Below are 18,743 nucleotides of genomic sequence, written 5' to 3'. Positions count from 1 at the left end.
ACTTGCGTCCATCCTCCCCCATATGGTATCCAATTCTCTATCCACCTTCTCCACATTGGAAGCCCAGTATACATGAGGAAATCGGGTAGTGCAAAGCCACCCTGTGCATCCATAGATACAATCACCTCCGTCTCAGATGCCGAAGAAGGCGAGAGGACAGTGTTCAGAACCCGCCATATATTAGCCGACAGTTGCAACTACACTCGGGATACATGGCTCTAAATGCAAAGCCAGTACCGTAGCACATTGGCATCCGCATTCAGCAGAAAAATGGGCCTGTAAGAACCACATTCCATGGAGTCATTATCTTTCTTTAAGATGAGGGAGATGGAGGCCTGTGAAAGTGTATTAGGCAGGGAACCTCAAGTTATATTGTCATTGAGATGAATGGCACCAGCTGATCTGCAGTTTATTTACAAAATACAATAGGGTACCCATCAGGACCCAGAGCCTTACCCAATCGCCCTCAGCACCTCCTCGGAGCCTATCCGGAATCAGCTATTTCCACCGTCAGGGACAAACAAACAAATCTTTAAGAGGCATCGGTCAAAGGTCCTCCCAAGATAGCAGCCAACCCCACTCCCAAAAAAACACAAAGAATCTTCTAGATCAACCGCCCCCACCACCCCTCCATGCCTTATTCCCCCCAAAATCCCCAAATTGGAACCAGACCCACGGCTTCAACATTCTTCCCCCCAACCCTAAGCACACAAACCAGATCGAACTGGTCTTACGGCTGCAGCTCCTTCCTCATCTCACTCCTGTTCGTCAGCACAATACACTGCCAGCAGTAGATAATGAAAAAAGACAACAGTATTGCCCAACACGAGGATAAACTATTCCTCAAAAGAAAAAGGGACCCACAAACCATCCAACTTAGAGAATCCCACATCATCCCCACAAACAGAAAACAATTATCAACTATATACAGAATAAGGGCAGAATAATGGTGGCACAGTGGATAGCACTGCTGCCTCACGGCGCCGAGGTCCCAGGTTCGATCCCGGCTCTGGGTCACTGTCTGTGTGGAGTTTGCACATTCTCCCCGTGTTTGCGTGGGTTTCGTCCCCACAAGCCAAAATATGTGCAGGGTAGGTGGATTAGCCACGCTAAATTGCCCCTTAATTGGAAAAAATGAATTGGGTACTCTAAATTAATTTTTTAAAAACTATATACAGAATACCCCATCACCCCCTTCAGCCCGCAAAACTCACAAGAAACCGCAAATAAATCCCCCATACAACACCTTTTGTTCAATTGGACCCCAGTTCACGTTTGTTAATAAAGTCCTCCACCTCCTCGGTTGTCTTGAACTAAGAGCCCTTAGCCTCGTATGTGACCGCAACCTCACCGGGTACACCACCCCAAATCGAATGTCTTTCCTGTAGAGAGCGGCCTTAACCTTGTTAAAGGCCGCCTGCTTCCTCGTCAGCTCTGTCCCCATGTATTGATAGATTCTGATCACACTTCCTTCCCATTTCGTGTCGCGGTGCTCCTTGGCACCGGGAAGGGAGAGAACACCATCATCTTCCAAAATATCCATTGGAGATAGTGGGATTTGGGTCCTACACCCCCTCTGGCAACCCCACAACTCGGGAGGTTCTGCCTCCTTGACCAATTTTCCAGGTCATCGACTTTCAGCTTCAACCTATTACTTTCATTGGTCACCACTGCTATCTCGGCCTCTATAATGATGCGAGCTGCTTATCATGCCTAGTGAGCGCCTCCTCAACCACTTTCCACAATCTCACCATGTTTTTTCCACCGTCCCGACGGCTTTATCAAGTTCTACCCGGACCAGGCCCAACGCTTCCTCAATTGACTTAGATAATCTCTCCGAGACCAACTTCCACTGCCTCCTTAACCAGTGCGCCCGAGAACATGTCCACTGTAAACGGGACTGCTGAGACCGCAGCTCTGCTGTCACCATCTTTGCTACCGAGAAGTTCCATGAGGATCTTCAGTCCGTTGAAGGAATATCTACTTCTGTTTTTTCCCCCTTCCTTTTGGGCAGGAATTCAGCGCGAGGGTAACCTGTTGTACTGGTCTGGATCGTTTTCTAATGAAAATCACCTGAATAAACGGGCGAAAATAGCTACAAACGCGTCACCGGAAGCCCTACCTACCTTCATATCAGCAAATTTGGCTATATTACACTCAGCTCCTTCATCCAAGTCATTAATACAGAATATAAATAGTTGAGAATCTAGCAGTAATTCTAGTGTTCGCCAACCTGAAAATTACCCATTTATACTGACTTTCTGTTTCCTAGTAGTTAGCCAATCCTATAACATATCATGCTAATATAACAACCCCAACACCATAAGCTCTTACCTGGTGTAATAATAACAATAATCTATATTCATGTCACAAGTTAAGTTTGTGACAAGTGACTAGTATGTAGCACTTTATCTAACGCCTTTTGGAAATCCAAATGCACTAACATCTAATGGTTCCCATTTATCCACCCTGCTTATTACAGCCTGTTAAACATTTGAAAGAAGAGTTTCAAAAATTGCAATAATTCCAAGCTTCCTCAATGGCCGACTAATATTAATCCATAGAGCAGAAGCACTCAAATTTTATTCCCCCAAATTGTGCTAAGTTAATTGATCTCAGCCAGAATGCTATCATTCTGAAGTGTGTGAGAATTAAGAAAAGCCAGTCAGTATCTCAGCACCTAATCAGTGGTTGACTATCCTGCTGGCAATCCCCATCTGGACTGCACATGAATAAATAGCATGTGGAGTCCATGTAGATATTGGAGTTCGACAAGCATTTGTAGGACAAAACCTCATCAACTAGTCAACAACTTCGATGGGGGGTGTAGCCATCTGGGATGGCCACTTCCCGATTATAAAGTGGACACTTTGCAAAGATTGCAGGGAAAATGGACAATACTGAGAAAACAAGCAGGTTCAGGGTTTGTCTGTATATTGGAGCCGCAGCTCCCAGACAAGAGCAAAATTGTAGGCCCATTAGCATACTAATGGCCCATCTCCGGGAACAAAAGAGTAACATTTGAGTAACCGATACTAAGGTAGACACCCCGGCGCCAGAGGAGACCGAAACAAAGCAGGCCAACGGCCACACCCAGCCATTAGGGCACCCACCCCTTTATTGGACGAGATCAATATGAATGATCAAGAAATGGCCCAATTGATTGGGGCCAAGTTCAAGGCCCGCCCAAAAGAGCGCGAAGCCCCTTTGGGTATAAGGAGCTCCCAAGAGAGAATTGTTCTCTTGGACCCGGCTCTCACCAAAGGAGAGAGCTATCCACCAGCTGCACCAGAAGCAAGTAAGTCCAAGGTCAACACACGCTACCAGACAGACAACCTTAACAGTTCCCCTGTACCAGTTCGACCCCAGCAGCCTCAGAACCGAACAACGGCCATTGTTCCTCTGACAGAGTGGGCGCCCGAAGCTAAGTATAGGCTTTAGCAGTAGTGATAGTTTAGTTGTAGAGTTTTGTGCATGAGTATATTTAACTGTGTGTGTAAATAAATAAGCATTGACTTTGAACTAACTGGTGTATCGAGTCTTTGATCAGTATTCGGGTTTTGAACCTTGTGGCGGTATCGAAAGATACCTGGCGACTCTAGAGCAAACGTAATTAGAATTAAGGAAGGCAACCATATTGACCGCCATATTCAGAGCCAACCAAAGAGAGCAACAGGGGGGTGGGGGGGAGAAAGAGAGAAAAAAGCCTGGTCTAACACCTCATTACATCTTATGGAAACATCCCAGAACTCTTACAATGAATTCCATTGCTTATATAGCAATTCACAAGTAATTTGCAAAATATCTTGGGATATCCATTTGGGAAGTGAAAATGTGCTATGTAAATGCTTTATGTAGGTAAATGTGAAACCCACAGCAAGGTCCTACAAACAATGAGATGAATGGCAGTCAATCGGGTTATTTTTAGCCCTGTTAGTTAAGGGAAGAATGCTGGCCCAAGAAAGATCAATAAATTGTTGCAATGCTTTTTCTGATATCTTAAACCATCTCCCAGCTTATAAACAAGATAATTAAGCAACACAGTGGAACAGGCATGCTGATTTAACATGGACTGTCTTCATAATGTTGGATTAAAACCAAAGAACATCCCTTGTAAAATCATTGGTAAATTTATGTACATCACCTAGTTTCAGAATTTAAAATTCAACCAATTGATAAACAGTCAACAGTGACAGAAGTGAACAGTTTTTAAAAGAATAGTTCCTTATCCCTTCCACCTCATGTAAAAATTATTACAAGAAACGTTCAATGAATTAGGTCAAATACAGCACTTTTTTTCAATTTTTAAGACGAACCTTGAATGTGGGGCACACAGAACACCCAGGAAAAGGGATATTGTTTCTTCAAACATGCAGCTGCATAGTGACAAAGCGTACATTCATCAGCTGAGCCACACAGTAACATCAACTCCCCAGTAACTATTTCCATTGATGAGTCACGTAAGTGTGATTTATTACAAATGGCAGCAATCCAAAAGGCAGTGGTTTTTCACTTTTTCCAACAGCCTGAAAACACCACTGAAGGTTGTATATTTCTGAAGAAGCAACTTTGAACAGTGATGACATATCCACGTAAAAGTACCTCTTTGGCCTGACATTAAAAAAATCAGAAGATGTACTCAACTGAAGGAGAACAGTGGAATGCTCTTTTTCAACCTCATAACCCATGCGTCACTGCTGGCTACGTGGAATAAACTTAGTGTTTCACCACTTCCCTACTGAAGGTGGGACAGCTCAGGATAAGAAAAATAGCAGCTGTTTTTTTAAAAAAAGCATATTGTATGAAATAAAAAATTGCCAAATGAAGCAGACCATGCGTGTGGCAGCATTGTGGGAGGTGGCGTCTGACAGAGAACGCAAAAGAAATCTTGGCAGAACCTGGACAGAAGCCCTTAATGTTGCTCTGAAAGACAGACCCAAGGAAACTTTTTTATTAAATTTAGAGTACCCAATTATGTTTTTTCCAATTAAGGGGCAGTTTAGTGTGGCCAATCCACCTATCCTGAACATCTTTTTGGGTTATGGTGATGAGACCCATGCAGACTTGGGGAGAATATGCAGATTCCACAAGGACAGTAGCCTGGGGCTATATCGTTTTATTAAAACAGGAACAAATATATACAAGGCCAAACATTACAAACACTAATTTTGTGTTGGAGAAACAGGGTACCCTCCCCTCAGTACCAATGTAGGGGGAGAGGGAGGGGGGTGGATTCTATGATTATTAAAACAGTTCACAACACATTTCTACAAAAGATAAATGGTTTAAGCACTAAACTTTGCGCTGGAGAGACCAGATACCCTTGCCTCTGTACCAACAGAAGGGAAAGGAAAGGGGTTGTTGGGGAGAGAGAGGAGAAAGGTGGGTGGTGGGGAGGGAGTTGGTCTGTTGGTGGAGGGGCGTACAATAGGACACTACCTGAACTATCTACGGAGGCAGAAAAAAAGAACCTTCAATTATAATGTGCCAGCTTACAGGAGTCCCCCAGAGGGGTGAGGAGCAACACAGTGTCAGGCACGAGTGAGCCCTGCACCCCACTGCACAGAGCCTCATGTGCACCCTCTGCTCCCGACACTGGGCTGCTGACAGCCTTCGGACAGTCGCCTTCCGGGCCCGAATCCTCCACCACACTGAGTGCAGAGGGCGGCACGGGCCCCCAACCAACCCAGGGCCTGCCTTGATCGCGCAACCCACTAAATTGCCCTTTAATTGGATATAAACTAATTGGGTACTCAAAATTTTTAAAAAAAGGCTCCTTAGGTCTGAGTTCTAACAAGAGCAAGGAAAAAAAACATTTATTAAACATGAAAGGTTGGATTATGTACTCCTTTACTCTCCTCTTAGTTTAACAATTACAGTTTTTAGGATCAACATGGATTACAAAACACATCTTAGTCTACAATGGTCTCGTTAACACTAAGTTCCTTTTAAGCATACAAGATGACTATGGGCAAATACACTTTCCACTCTAAACGCCAAGTGAATATTTGTGGATAACTCATCAGAACCCCTCACCCAGAGATGATTGCCCAATGTGAGATTTTCCAAACTCCCAAAAAACACATTTTAAAATCTTCTCCCCTAACAATGCTTTCCCTTAGCAGTTTGCATTCCAAAATCTAGACCAGGATTTCAAATTGACACTTTCAAACAAAGCTTCTGCTCCACTTTTAACATCAAATCCAGAGCAGGAATTCACATCAACCCCTTTAGGATTTCTTTGTCTTGACTGCTGTGCTACTGCTCATAATTGCTTTACCTCTCCATTCCCAGATTGTATTAAAATTGCATCAGACTGTTGTTTACCTTTGAAAGCTGTTGCCCCACTTTAAATCTGGTTACTGCAATAGTCTCTTCAGCTCAGAACACTTTGTTTACTCTTCCTTGAATTCTTCTGAATGATACCTTAGTCTCTGTTCACTTAAGACTTTATTGGATACTTCTCTAGTTTCCAGCGGTGTTGCTCTTCAGATATCTGCGCATTTTCTTAACCATTACTCCAGGTACGGATTTCCTTTTAGCAAAGCTAAGAGAGATATTCCCTCTCTAGCCTTCGAAACCAACTGCTTCTAGCAGAGCTGAGAGAGCTGCCTTCTCTCTCACTATATTTCTCCAACTGCAGTCAAATTTGTTAAACTAAAACGTAATAATTTCTTTATCTTACACGGTTCTAGTTGCTGAGAAACGCTCACATGCTTATGCCTTTTATTTATTCCTCACATCATAGCTCAAAGCACAATAGAAACACAGCTGGGACTTAACCACACATACAAACACCTCTGTCCAACATGAATCTAACTATAGGTTTTTCCATTCCAAGCACAGACACATTAAATTAAACCCACTTAAAACTATACCTTATTTCTAATGTTTACAAATATAAATCCCTTAAAACTACCTTTGTTTTCTTAACAGAGACCAATAAGTTCCCTGAACCCCAGTAAATGCCCAATGCCTTTGCCAGCAAAGGGGATGGAAATACTTTTATAAACCTCACAAAATACTATAACTGTAGAGCAGTTCAATCAGGATAAGAGCACAAGAAACAGGACCATCAATGTCATTCAGTCCTTCATGCCAACAACATTTGAGAAGATCTTGGACAATCTTCTGTCTCAGCTGTACCTTCCCACCCTATCACCATAACTCATGATTCCACTGAACATTCACAACTTTGAGTAGAGGATTCCAAAGATTCACAACCCTTTCAATGACAAACTTTTACCTCATCTCAGTCCTAACTGGCCAAGCCATTAGGGTGAAACGGTGACACCTATACTAGACTCACCAACAAGGGGAAAAATTCTTCAAGCATCTATCCTAAAAAACCTCTTCGAAAATGTATATGTTTCAATGAAATCACCTCTAATTGTAAGTGCAGAGTAATATTTCTGCCACACAAGTGCCAGGCAATGACTATCTCCAACAAGAAACAATCTAACCATCACCTCTCGCCACTTAACGGCATTATCATCATTGACTCCCCCACAATTAACATCCTAGGGTTTACCGTTGAGCAAAAATGGAACTGGACCAGCCATATAAATACAATGGCTACAGGAGCAGGTCAGAGGCTAGGAATCCTGTGGTGAGTAACTCACCTCCTGACTCCCCAAAGCCTGTCCATCATCTACAAGGCAGAGGTCAGCAGTGTGATGTAATTTAAAAAAAATTGTGGGTGCCACTGGCTGAGCCAGCATTTATTGCCCATCCCCAATTGCCCTTGAGGGAGCAGTTAAGAGTCAACCACATTGCTGTGATCACATGTAGGCCAGACCAGGTAACGATGGCAGATTTCCTTTCCTAAAGGTGAACCAGAAGGGTTTTTATGACAATCGGCTAGGTTTCATGATTAGATTTTTATTGAATTCAGATTTCACCATCTGCAGTGGCGGGATTCGAACCTTAGGTTTCTGGTATACCAGTCCAGTGACAATACCACTACACCACCGCATTACCACCACTACGCCACCGCCTCTCCTTGCCTGGATGAGTGCAGCTCCAAGAACACTCAAGAAGCTTGACAAAGCAGCCCACTTGGTTGGCACCCCACCCACAAATATTCACTCCCTCCACCACTGCACAGTAGCAGCAGTGTGTACCATCTACAAGATGCACTGCAGGAACTCACCAAGGCTCCTTAGACAGCACACTCCAAAGCCATGACCACTACCATCTAGAAGGACAAGAGCAGCAGATACATGGGAACACCACCACCTGTAAGTTCTATTAGCTCGATGGTTACACTGTCTCTTGATGCTGATGGTCATTGCCTGGCACATATGCGTGTAAATGCTACTTGCCATTCGTCAGTCCAAATCTGGATATTGTCTAGCTCTTGCTGCATTTGGACATGGCTGCTTCAGTGTCTGAGGAGTTACGAGTGGAGCTGAATATTGTACATCAGTGAACAACTTCTGGCCTGATGGAAGGAAGGTCATTGCTGAAGCAGCTGAAGATGGTTGGGCCTTGGACATTGCCCTGAGGAACTCTTGTAGTGATGTTCTGAGATGACTGATATCCAACCACCACAAACATCTTCCTCTGTATCAGCTATTACTCCAACGAGGAGTTTCCCCTGATTCCCATTGTCTCTAATTTGCTAGTGTTCGTTGGTGACACAATCAAATGCTGCTTTGATATAAAATGCAATCACTCTCACTTCACCTCTGGAATTCAGCTTTTTTGTCCAGGTTTGAACCAAAGGTCAGGTGCTGAGTGATCCTGGTGGAACCCAAACCGAGCATCAGTGAGCAAGTTATTGCTGAGGAAATGCCGCTTTATTGTATTGGTGATGACCCATTCTATCACTTTGGCTGATTTGTCCTGCTTTTGGTGTACAGGGCACACCTGTGCAGTTTTCCATATTGCCAAGTAGATGCCAGTGTTGTAGCTTTACTGCAATAGCTTGTCTAGGGGCACAAGTCTATTGCCGGAATATCAGGGCCACAGCCTTTTCAGTATGCAGTGTCTTCAGCTGTTTCTTGATATCAGGTGGAGTGAATCAAATTGGTTAAAGACTGACATTGATCCTGGGGACCGCTGGAGAAGGCAGAGATAGATCATCCACTCAGAATTCTGGCTGGAGATTGTTGAAAATGCTTCAGCCTTAACTTTGGTGCTTTTATTTTTGATCGTCCTATATCCTGTAGCTGGACAGCTGTGGAAAGATGATGAATAACACATTTGCAATTTCCTCACCTATTTCCTTTAATACCTGGGTGGAATCCATCAGGCCATGGAGATTTGTCTAAGTACCTCAGAATGCCTGGAGGGCGTGAAAAGCACTATATGAATGTAAGCTCTTTATTTCTCTCGCAATGATCATGTGCTCTCCATATGTATTCACACCAAAATCCTGTGTATAGATTTACACCTTCATTTGCTTTTTAATAACCTCCTGAAGAATTTAATTTATGAACTGATGGGAATGGTCCTTTGCAAAGCTTTAAAAATAGCACAACTGCAGTTTACATAAAAGGCAAGTTTGGAGAGTGTCTGACACTTCAATGTGTCAAAAAACATTTTAAAAATAAAGGCGTGCAGTTTTTTTTCTGACTTAGTTTACAAGAACCCAGCAATCTGTTAACTTTTCTCACCAAACAGTATTGACACTGGAGCGGCGGCCTTGGTTTATGCACTCAAGCCCTGGAGTGAGACTTGAACCCAGAACCGTGTGACTCAGGCGAAGGAGCTACCAAATGAGCCATGGTTGAGGATATAAGGTTTAGTGGCGGTAGCGGGGAGAAGGGTGCAATCAATATCGCACAACTCCAAATGGACCTCAATGTCGTGAATAGGAGCAAGCCTGAGGATTGGGAGCATTATAGAAACCAACTGATTTCCTGCTATGCTTTGTGCTTTCAGATGTTACCAGATGCCGACTGACCTGGCGTTTTTCCACCTTTCTGCCTTATTTCGGAATTCCAGCAATTTCTGTTGTTATTAACCAATCAATTACATTGGTAAACAATACAGGTTGACTGCTAAGTAAACTGTCAACCTCACTCAAACAGGCTACCGGGAAATGGGAGAAAATATTAAGGGTGCCCTTCTGGGGGTAGGGCTGAGGTACATTGTTGAGGCAGAGTAGAGGGAACTTTCCAGTCACACTGCTTCACACCATCATCAAAATGTTATGTTGTAAACTTTGAGGCCTAATCTGGCCTGAAGCGAAACATAATGCCTGCTCCAAGGAGCTCACCCCTTGTGTTCCGAGTTCAGACTGGGTCCTGACTCTTGCTCCAGCATTTTATGAAATTAGTCCGCTTTGTACTGTGATGCTTATATTTGTGTATTCATCAAAAAATTAGATATTAGCAAACGTGTTCCAAAGCAGTCTAGATAATTACATGTTTGTAAATACATAAACGGTTTCTCCCCGTGTCGGTGTGGGTCTCACCCCACAACCCAAAGATGTACAGGGTAGGTAGATTGGCCACGCTAAATTGCCCCCGAAATGGAAAAAAAGAATTGGGTTCTTTAATTTATTTTTAAAAAGTAAATACTTAAATGGTTTTAACATGGGATCGTCCAAACTTTAATTAAAGCTGCCGCTAGTGTATTCCAGTGGCTGTTTGAACCTATTAACCTCCCAAAGTCTCACTCACAGTTTTATTACTTCTTTATAAATAATTGTTCGAGTTTTGTTCTAATGTGCTGTACCGTCCATTTCTATAACTGGTTACCAACAATTCATATGGAGTACAAGTTTTGCAAAGTCATCAATACTTGAATCTTGTTTTATATGAGGTCAACACAAATCAACTTAAACCTAAGAACATAAGAAATAAAACCTGGAGTGGACCACATGGTCTCTCGAGCCTGGTCTCCCATTCTATACAATCAGAGTTTATCATCTGCCTCAACTTCAATTTACCACCCACACCCCTTATCCCTAGATTCCTGGCTTGTAGTTCCTGTTTTTTCTCACAAAAATTTACATTTTCTCACTTTCAAATCGCTGGAACCTTTCTAGATTCTGAGAAATTTTGTAGATGATTAGTGTATCCACTATCTTTGACCCACCTATTTTAAAGCTCGAGGCCATCAGCTCCTGGGGATTTGTTGTAATTTAGTCCCTTAAGTTTCTCTACTGAAGTAACTACTATCAGCAGAGAAAAATGAAGTTATTCACGCTTACATGAGCTGGTTTAGCTCAGTGGGCTCACCAGCTGGTTTGTGATGCAGAACAAAGCCAGCAGCACGGGTTCAATTCCCATACCAGCGCCAGAATGGGGCGACTAGGGGCTTTTCACAGTAACTTCATACTTGTGACAATAAAAGGTCATTATTATTAGCCCCTTGATTATCCTCTATTTCTGGTGCATGTGTATATATTCTACTGTGAAGACAGAAACATTTATTGAACATTTGCCATTTCCTAATTCCCCATGATAATTCCTCGTGTTTCTGTCTCAAGGTTCTATTTACTTTAGCGCTCTCCTTTTTATAATCTTTCTGCCCAGTTTCGAGCCTGGGACCTTTCGCATGTGAGATGATCATGATAACCACTACACGACAGAAACAGCTGGCTCTTGTAAGACCTTGTGCAATCCATTTCTATATTCCCGGCTAGTTGATTCTCATTCTATTTTTTCCCCCTTATTTATCAACTTTCTGGACAACCTTGTCTGCCAACATTTGGTGACAGCAATAATGGCGGCAGTGAGAACTGGGGGGGGGGGGGGGAAAACAACGGAAAGCAAGTGGAGCCCGAAAGATCTGCTTGCAGGACTGTTTTCACAAGGAATAAGATGGAATAAGATGGGGGGGGGAAATGGTCAAACAAATGAGATGGGAATAGGAGGGGACAACCTGAATGGCATGGGTGGCTGTGAATGAGATGATGGAATTAGTTAACAACAAAATGGGAGGGACACGTATTTAATAAACTCATCATTGGAAAGCTTTCCCTTGTGCTAAAATTGAAGATTTATGTGATTGAATGAAAGTTTTATAAGCTGTCTGGTCAATTAAAAGAATACATCAGCATCGATTCTGTATCCTAAGATGGTGATAACAGTCTGTGTCCTCCAGAGTTTCTACACAGACTAACTCCAATAAGCATGCCATTGCACAAACTTAAGACAAAGGGAAGAAGCAGTTAGCATATTGCTACAAAATTCAAACATTAAACAGGAACTTTATAAAGGAACAAGACTGTTAAGTTGTTTTCTTCAATGATTTAAGAAAAAAAATTAGAGTTCTCAATTCATTTTTTCCAATTAAAGAGCAATTTAGCGTGGCCAATCCACCTACCCTGCACATCTTTGGGTTGTGGGGGCGAAACCCACACAATCACAGGGAGACTGTGCAAACTCCACATGGATAGTGACCCAGAGCCAGGATCGGACCTGGGACCTCGGTGCTGTGAGGCAGCAGTGCTAACCACTGTGCCAGTGTTGGCCGTTTTCATCAATGATAGATGCTGACATTATAACAGGCAGATTTTAAAGGAAATGGAGTGGTTATTCCTTGAATAATATTGAGTCCATCAGATATAAATCTGCCTTTCCAACTCAGAAGAAAACAATTCCCAACAAAGTGAAGAAAGCAGAGTGCATTCCTCCACCACACTGTATTACAATTTTGCAGCTCTTCCTTGAGATGCTTTTCCCTGCATGGTTGATGCTCTGTAACTATGAAGCTGCAAAGAGAAATCTTTTAATTAAGAGGTTCTAAGTCACTGAGGAGACTTCAGGACAATCCACTCCAACAACCTGCTCTGAAAACTCTGCTCATAATTTAACAGCTGTGACAAATTCCACCACAACGGCAGTAATCAATTCACAACATTTGAAAACAATCAACAACTTTCAGGGGAGGTGAGGGACTAGTGATATTGTCACTGGGCTAGTATTCCACAGACCCAGTCTAATGATTTGAACCAATGGCCGATGGTGAAATTTGAATTAAATTTAAAACAAAGCTGGAATTGAGTCTAATGATAGTCATGCAACGATTGTTGGTAAACCTCAACTGGTTCACTAATGGTGTATTTTAGGCAAGGAAATCTGCCGTCCTTACCTCGTTTGACCGACATGTGACTCCAGACCCACAGGAATGTGGTTGCCTCTTAACTGCCCTTTGAAATGGTCACTCAGTTCAAGGGCAATTAGGAATGGGCAATAAATGCTGGCCCATTCCAAAGAATAATAAAAAAGAAATCGAGCAACCCACAACATTGTAAAAGAAAGTCCATTTGTCCTATCTCCCAATCTTAACGGACACTTCAAAACATTCTATGATCAGGATCCACATCTTCACCAAAAACTAATCAGTTTTTCCTTGAGCCATACCCTATCTGCGTACAAAGTTTAATTGAAATCTGTCCATTAGTTTTGAGATATATTATTTACAAACAGAACAAGGACAAAAACATTATCTCCACCACCTTCAATGGCAGAAGTAATTAGACTTTTATATTCTATGACCCTAAACAAGAACAAGGCCTCAATCTTGACAAAATCTGCATTTATATTTCTGTTTTTACACATGGACAGCGTTCCCCAGAATAAGTCTTGACTCTGTTAAAGTCGTTGGTGAAAGAATAACTTTTAAAAAAGTTTTAAAGAATATTGTTGCAACAAAGATACTAATTTGACAACAATGTTTTGTGTTTCTCTGCCAGTTCAAAAATACTTTTCTCCAGACAACCTGGTTTACAAGTTTATTTAACATGTTCTCTTAGGGCGGCACAGTGAGTGTTTAGCACTGCTGTCTCACGGCGCCATGGACCCGGATTCAACCCCAGCCCCGGGTCACTGTCCATGTGGAATTTGCATTCTCCCCATGTCTGCATGGGTCTCACCCCCACAACCCAAAGGCTATGCTAAATTGCCTCTTGGAAAAGAATTGGGCACTTTAAATTAAAAAAGAATGTTCTCCCTTTCAGTGAAAACCATGGCTGGATTGTGTTTCTTCCACACCGCCCCCTCCCCCCTTCCATGAGCTACGTTACTTTCTGTGATGTTCCTTGCACACTCAATAATTGCCCTAATTGCTGTTAACTGTATACCAGAATTTCCTTACACACAGGTCTGGCCTTTTACAGGCAAAACCTTAACCATAATTCCCCCCCCCCCCCCCGCCCCCACAATCAAAAGACCATGAAACAGGACTACCATTTGGTGAGATTGTTAAAATGGTCCTTTACAAAATTCAGTGACTCATTTTGCTCAAAGTAAAGGAAACAGTTCTTTGTCAGTTTAAATCACGAACAGCGCATTAAGCTATCCTCCGGGGACTATCATTTGGGTTTTGGGCATCTTCCTCCTTCCCGAGCCCAGCAGTAAAGCTCAAGCCTGGTTGCTTCATGTTGCTCTTTACAAATACTGGTCTCATGATGTAAAAGCAAAGGCCATAGCATGGAACAAGCATGTATTTCCTTTTGATCTATGCATCTGCAATGCTCACGGCAGCACGGTAGCATTGTGGATAGCACAATTGCTTCACAGCTCCAGGGTCCCAGGTTCGATTCCAGCTTGGGTCACTGTCTGTGCGGAGTCTGCACATCCTCCCAGTGTGTGCGTGGGTTTCCTCCGGGTGCTCCGGTTTCCTCACAGTCCAAAGATGTGCAGGTTAGGTGGATTGGCCATGATAAATTGCCCTTAGTAACCACAATTGCCCTTAATGTTGGGGGGGGTCACTGGGTTATGGGGATAGGGTGGAGGTGTTGACCTTGGGTAGGGTGCTCTTTCCAAGAGCGGGTGCAGACTCGATGGGCCGAATGGCCTCCTTCAGCACTGTAAATTCTATGAAAAAATTCTATGTTACCAGCTTTTAGGATATTTACCAGCAAAGTTGTTTTAAGTGCACCCAGACAATGAAAAAACAATGCCTCCTTCGATTATACTTCAAATATGGATAAACATTTCCTATTGACATGTGGTTTCATTCAAACGAGTTTGTAATATAAACTTCCCTCAGTGCAATGCAAGGGCCCTTTACCACCATAACACCTTCATGTCGGTGTTCATATAAGCAGCAAACCATGACATCACTTAGCAAGAGAAACAGCCAGCAACTCGTTGTTCAGGCTGTTTTTAACTCGAGAACACGCAAGAAAACAAATAAGAGGCTACACTACCATGGGTCATTGGATTGTGGCCTTAACCCAACTTTCCTGTCTTGTCCCCCATCACCTGCGACTCCCTTGTTGTTCAAAAATCTAACTCCACCTTGAATTTATTCAACGGTAGCACAGCGGTTAGCACTGTTGCTTCATAGCTCAAGAGACCCAAGTTCGATTCCTGGCTTGGGTCACTGTGCGGAATCAGCATGTCCTCCCCGTGCTCCATAAATACATGCCGTTATTCTGAATTCTCCATCAATGTACCCAAACAGCCGCCGGAGTGTGGCGATTAGGGCATTTTCACAGTAACTTCATTGCAGTGTTAATGTAAGCCTAATGTGACACAAATAAAGATTATTATCAATGACCTACCTTCAACTGGTTGTTGGGGGAAGAGAATTCCAACACTTAACACCCTTATGAGAGGATAAATTCATCACCTGTCTTGAATAGGAGAACCGTTGTTTCAGAAATTGTGCCCCCTCATTCTAGATTACCCAAGGGGAAAACATCTGCTCACATCTACTCTCTCAAGCCCTCAGAATCTTACATGTTTTCATAAGATCATCTCTCATACTTCTAACCTCCAGATTATAGGTCCACCCTGCTCAATCTTTTCTTATAAGACAAACTAATTTCAGGAATCAACCTAGTGAACCCTCTTCTGTACTGCTTCAAATGCGAATATGTCCCCTCTCAAACAAGGTGACTAAAACTCCGCTACTCTAGTTGTGGTCTCACCAGTGTCCTGTAGGATTGTACAAAGTTTCTCTACTTGTATACTCTGTCCCTCTTGCAATAAAGGCAACTCTACTGGCCTTCCGAATGACTGGCTGTACCTGCATGCTTTTTGAGATTCATGTAGGACACCCAGATCCCTCTGTACTGCCACATTCTGAACTCTTTCCATTTCAACAATATTCTGCTTTTCTATTCTTTCCGGCAAAGCAAACTACCTCAATTTTCCCACTTAATTCTCCACATGCAAATTTTTTTGTGCTGTTAAATTAAACAGCAATACCAAAATAAACTTGCCAAATTCAGATTCCTGGGGCTAGAAAGACACTTCTTAAAAGCTTCAGCTGCTAATCTGTTTTCCTTAGTGCAGTGCGACACCAGTGTTTAATATTCCAAATAGAACCAGGTTCAAGATCAATGAATTAAGATTCTTACACAAATAAAATGGAGAGCTGACTGACCACTTCGATATGATCGATGTAGAATGTAAGCTGACTTTAATTCAATTTGCTTTAAAAACACGAATAATCAAAATAGGATGCAATTTCAGTTTCCATAATAAACCAACACAAAAATTGGTGATGTCAAAACTGGTAAAGTGCCTTCCAATGACAGATTTCTCAGCTAGAGATTGAACTTGTAGCATGATAAAAATGGGGAACCTAAGGTGCATTTCGAAATAGTTTTAAAAAATTGTCCACTCTTCTCAGTCATTCCACTGAAATGAACTTGACACTATACATTGCGTTTTTCTACAAAGCTTCCATTCCCAGGTTGCCTCCACAATTAACCGATGGCCTTTCAGATTTTTTTCACGAACAACAAGTTGACAATTACAAAAAATGGCGATAACATCCAAGTGTGGGTGACAGCCTTGAAACAAGAGGGAGTTGGAAAGTCTGTATTGGCCCACCTTTGTGCAGTAAAATGCTATTACAGCAGTGGAGCACAAACTAGATAATATATTAGGTGATACAACAGGATATATTTCAGAGCCAGCAGTTTCAACCTCCACCATAATTTTAAACTGGCTCTGTTGGTAGTGAAATTCTATAAACGTAAACTGAGTGGTTTGAAATTGCTTACGCTCACATAGTTTTATAATTCTATTGTACAAGTTTCATCACTCGTGTATTTTCTCGCTCCAGGGCCTCTTACTTTGTTCCATTATCAGTATGGCCTCTGACTCGAGATTCAGGTTGTGTTCACTATAATTGCAGCAATAATGTGAAATCATTGTGAATTGATTCGACAAATTGTTGCGTGGATTAAGGTTTAAAATACAGACACATGAATCTTCAATATTTTCAGATTAAAAGTGACCACACTTCAAAAGTAGTTGCAACGTGTTTGCATGTTTTAAGAATGCAAAACACAATATGTTACTCAATGTTAGAAGAATGAAATTACATCGAAGTTAAACTATATATTGTAGTTAGCAAAAGCAAAAACAAGTAGTTGAAACAGTGCACTCAGCCAGGCATAGCTGTTCCATCCACTGAAACATCATTAAATAGATTTTTATTACCACAATACAGCCTCTATACACAAACATTTACAATCCCAAAAAATCATACCTCCCTGATTAATTGGCAAATTGAGAACTTCAATAATGACTGTGCTAATCAGAAAAAAGTTATCACCCCTCAACGATTGAGGTTTTAAGTCTGTTGAAAATGCCGTGGACGAGATTGCCGAGAAGCAATTCGGTATTTAGTAAAGTCTACATAAAAAAAAGGGCTGCACAAGGAAAAAAAAGTTATGCACAAGGGAAAAAAAGGGATCCACAAGGGAAAAAAAGGGATCCACAAGGGGAAAAAAGGGATGCACAAGGGAAAAAGGATGCATAAGAAATAAAAGGGATTCATCAGGAAAAAAAAAGGATGCAGAAGGAAAAAAAAGATATTTATATGAGAGAAAAAAACATATAATAAAGGGAGACAATTCCACTCTGCTCCACCTCTGCTACGCGCAACCGCACACTCCCCAGCCCGCGTGAGCCACATGAATGACGCATGCGCAGTATGGACAATGCGGCCGCTGCAGCCCCGCCACGCGTCCAGGGCACATGCGCCCCGACGTCAGGGGCCGCCCGCTCACGCACGCGCAGTGATCTCCGCCGAGCCGCAGCCTAACCGCCGCCGATGGGGGGAAACCGCCTCGGAGTTACGTCAGGACGGGCCCGCTCTTTTTTTTTCCCACATATATCGCTCCCCGCTCATGCAGACGAGCCGGGAGGACTTCCGGTCGCCCGCACGGCACTGTCGGCTAATTCACGTACCTTGTTCACCGGCGCCTCCGTTTTGGCCGCCCAATGCCCGCTTCCGGTGATTATATTTTTTGGCTTTAGAATTTGGTGCCGCGCGCCGCCGCAGTGATTCCATCCATCTTGAATTTGACGTCATCCCACACTAGGGATGAGGTCATTCCACCGGCCGCTCGTCACGCGCGCCGCTTCCCCATTGGCCCGCGCTACGAAACGGGAAGGCGGGACCAATGCGTCACTTCCGCTCACGCCTGTCACTCACCACCTGGAGGGGGCGGTGGCCGCGCTCATGCCCTTAAAGGCGTACTCCTCTCATTTTCCGTCTCTCGACGCAAATTGGTTTCTCCCCATTTCCAGCGGGGAGCGAAGCGCGCACGGCCTCGTCTGGGAGGCTACAGCCCCTGAGGTGGCGTTTTTCAGGGGAGGGGAGAAATGCCAACCGCGGCGTCTGTCATAGAACATACAGTCCAGAAGGAGGCCATTCGGCTCATCGAGTCTGTACCGACCCACTTAAGCCCTCACTTCTACCCTATCCCTGTAACCCAATAACCCCTTCTAACCTTTTTTTGGTCACTAAGGGCAATTTACCACAGCCAATCCACCTAACCTGCATGTCTTTGGACTGTGGGAGGAAATCGGAGC

General features: G+C 43.1%; 1 protein-coding gene across 2 annotated transcripts in view; it reads right to left on the bottom strand.

Annotated features, from left to right (window-relative positions):
* The window catches only part of zbtb21 (zinc finger and BTB domain containing 21), a 77,572-nt gene extending 59,291 nt beyond the window's left edge, over window positions 1-18,281 (bottom strand). For both annotated transcript variants that reach the window (XM_072513171.1, XM_072513170.1), the window contains exon 1: window positions 18,117-18,281. The gene's annotated coding sequence lies outside the window, so the exon portion shown is untranslated. The remainder of the gene's footprint in view (window positions 1-18,116) is intronic.
* Between the last annotated feature and the right edge of the window lie 462 nt (window positions 18,282-18,743).

This window comes from Scyliorhinus torazame, chromosome 8, assembly GCF_047496885.1.
Source record: "Scyliorhinus torazame isolate Kashiwa2021f chromosome 8, sScyTor2.1, whole genome shotgun sequence".
Classification (NCBI taxonomy): Eukaryota; Metazoa; Chordata; class Chondrichthyes; order Carcharhiniformes; family Scyliorhinidae; genus Scyliorhinus; species Scyliorhinus torazame.
This window is presented reverse-complemented; position numbering and strand designations above follow the sequence as displayed.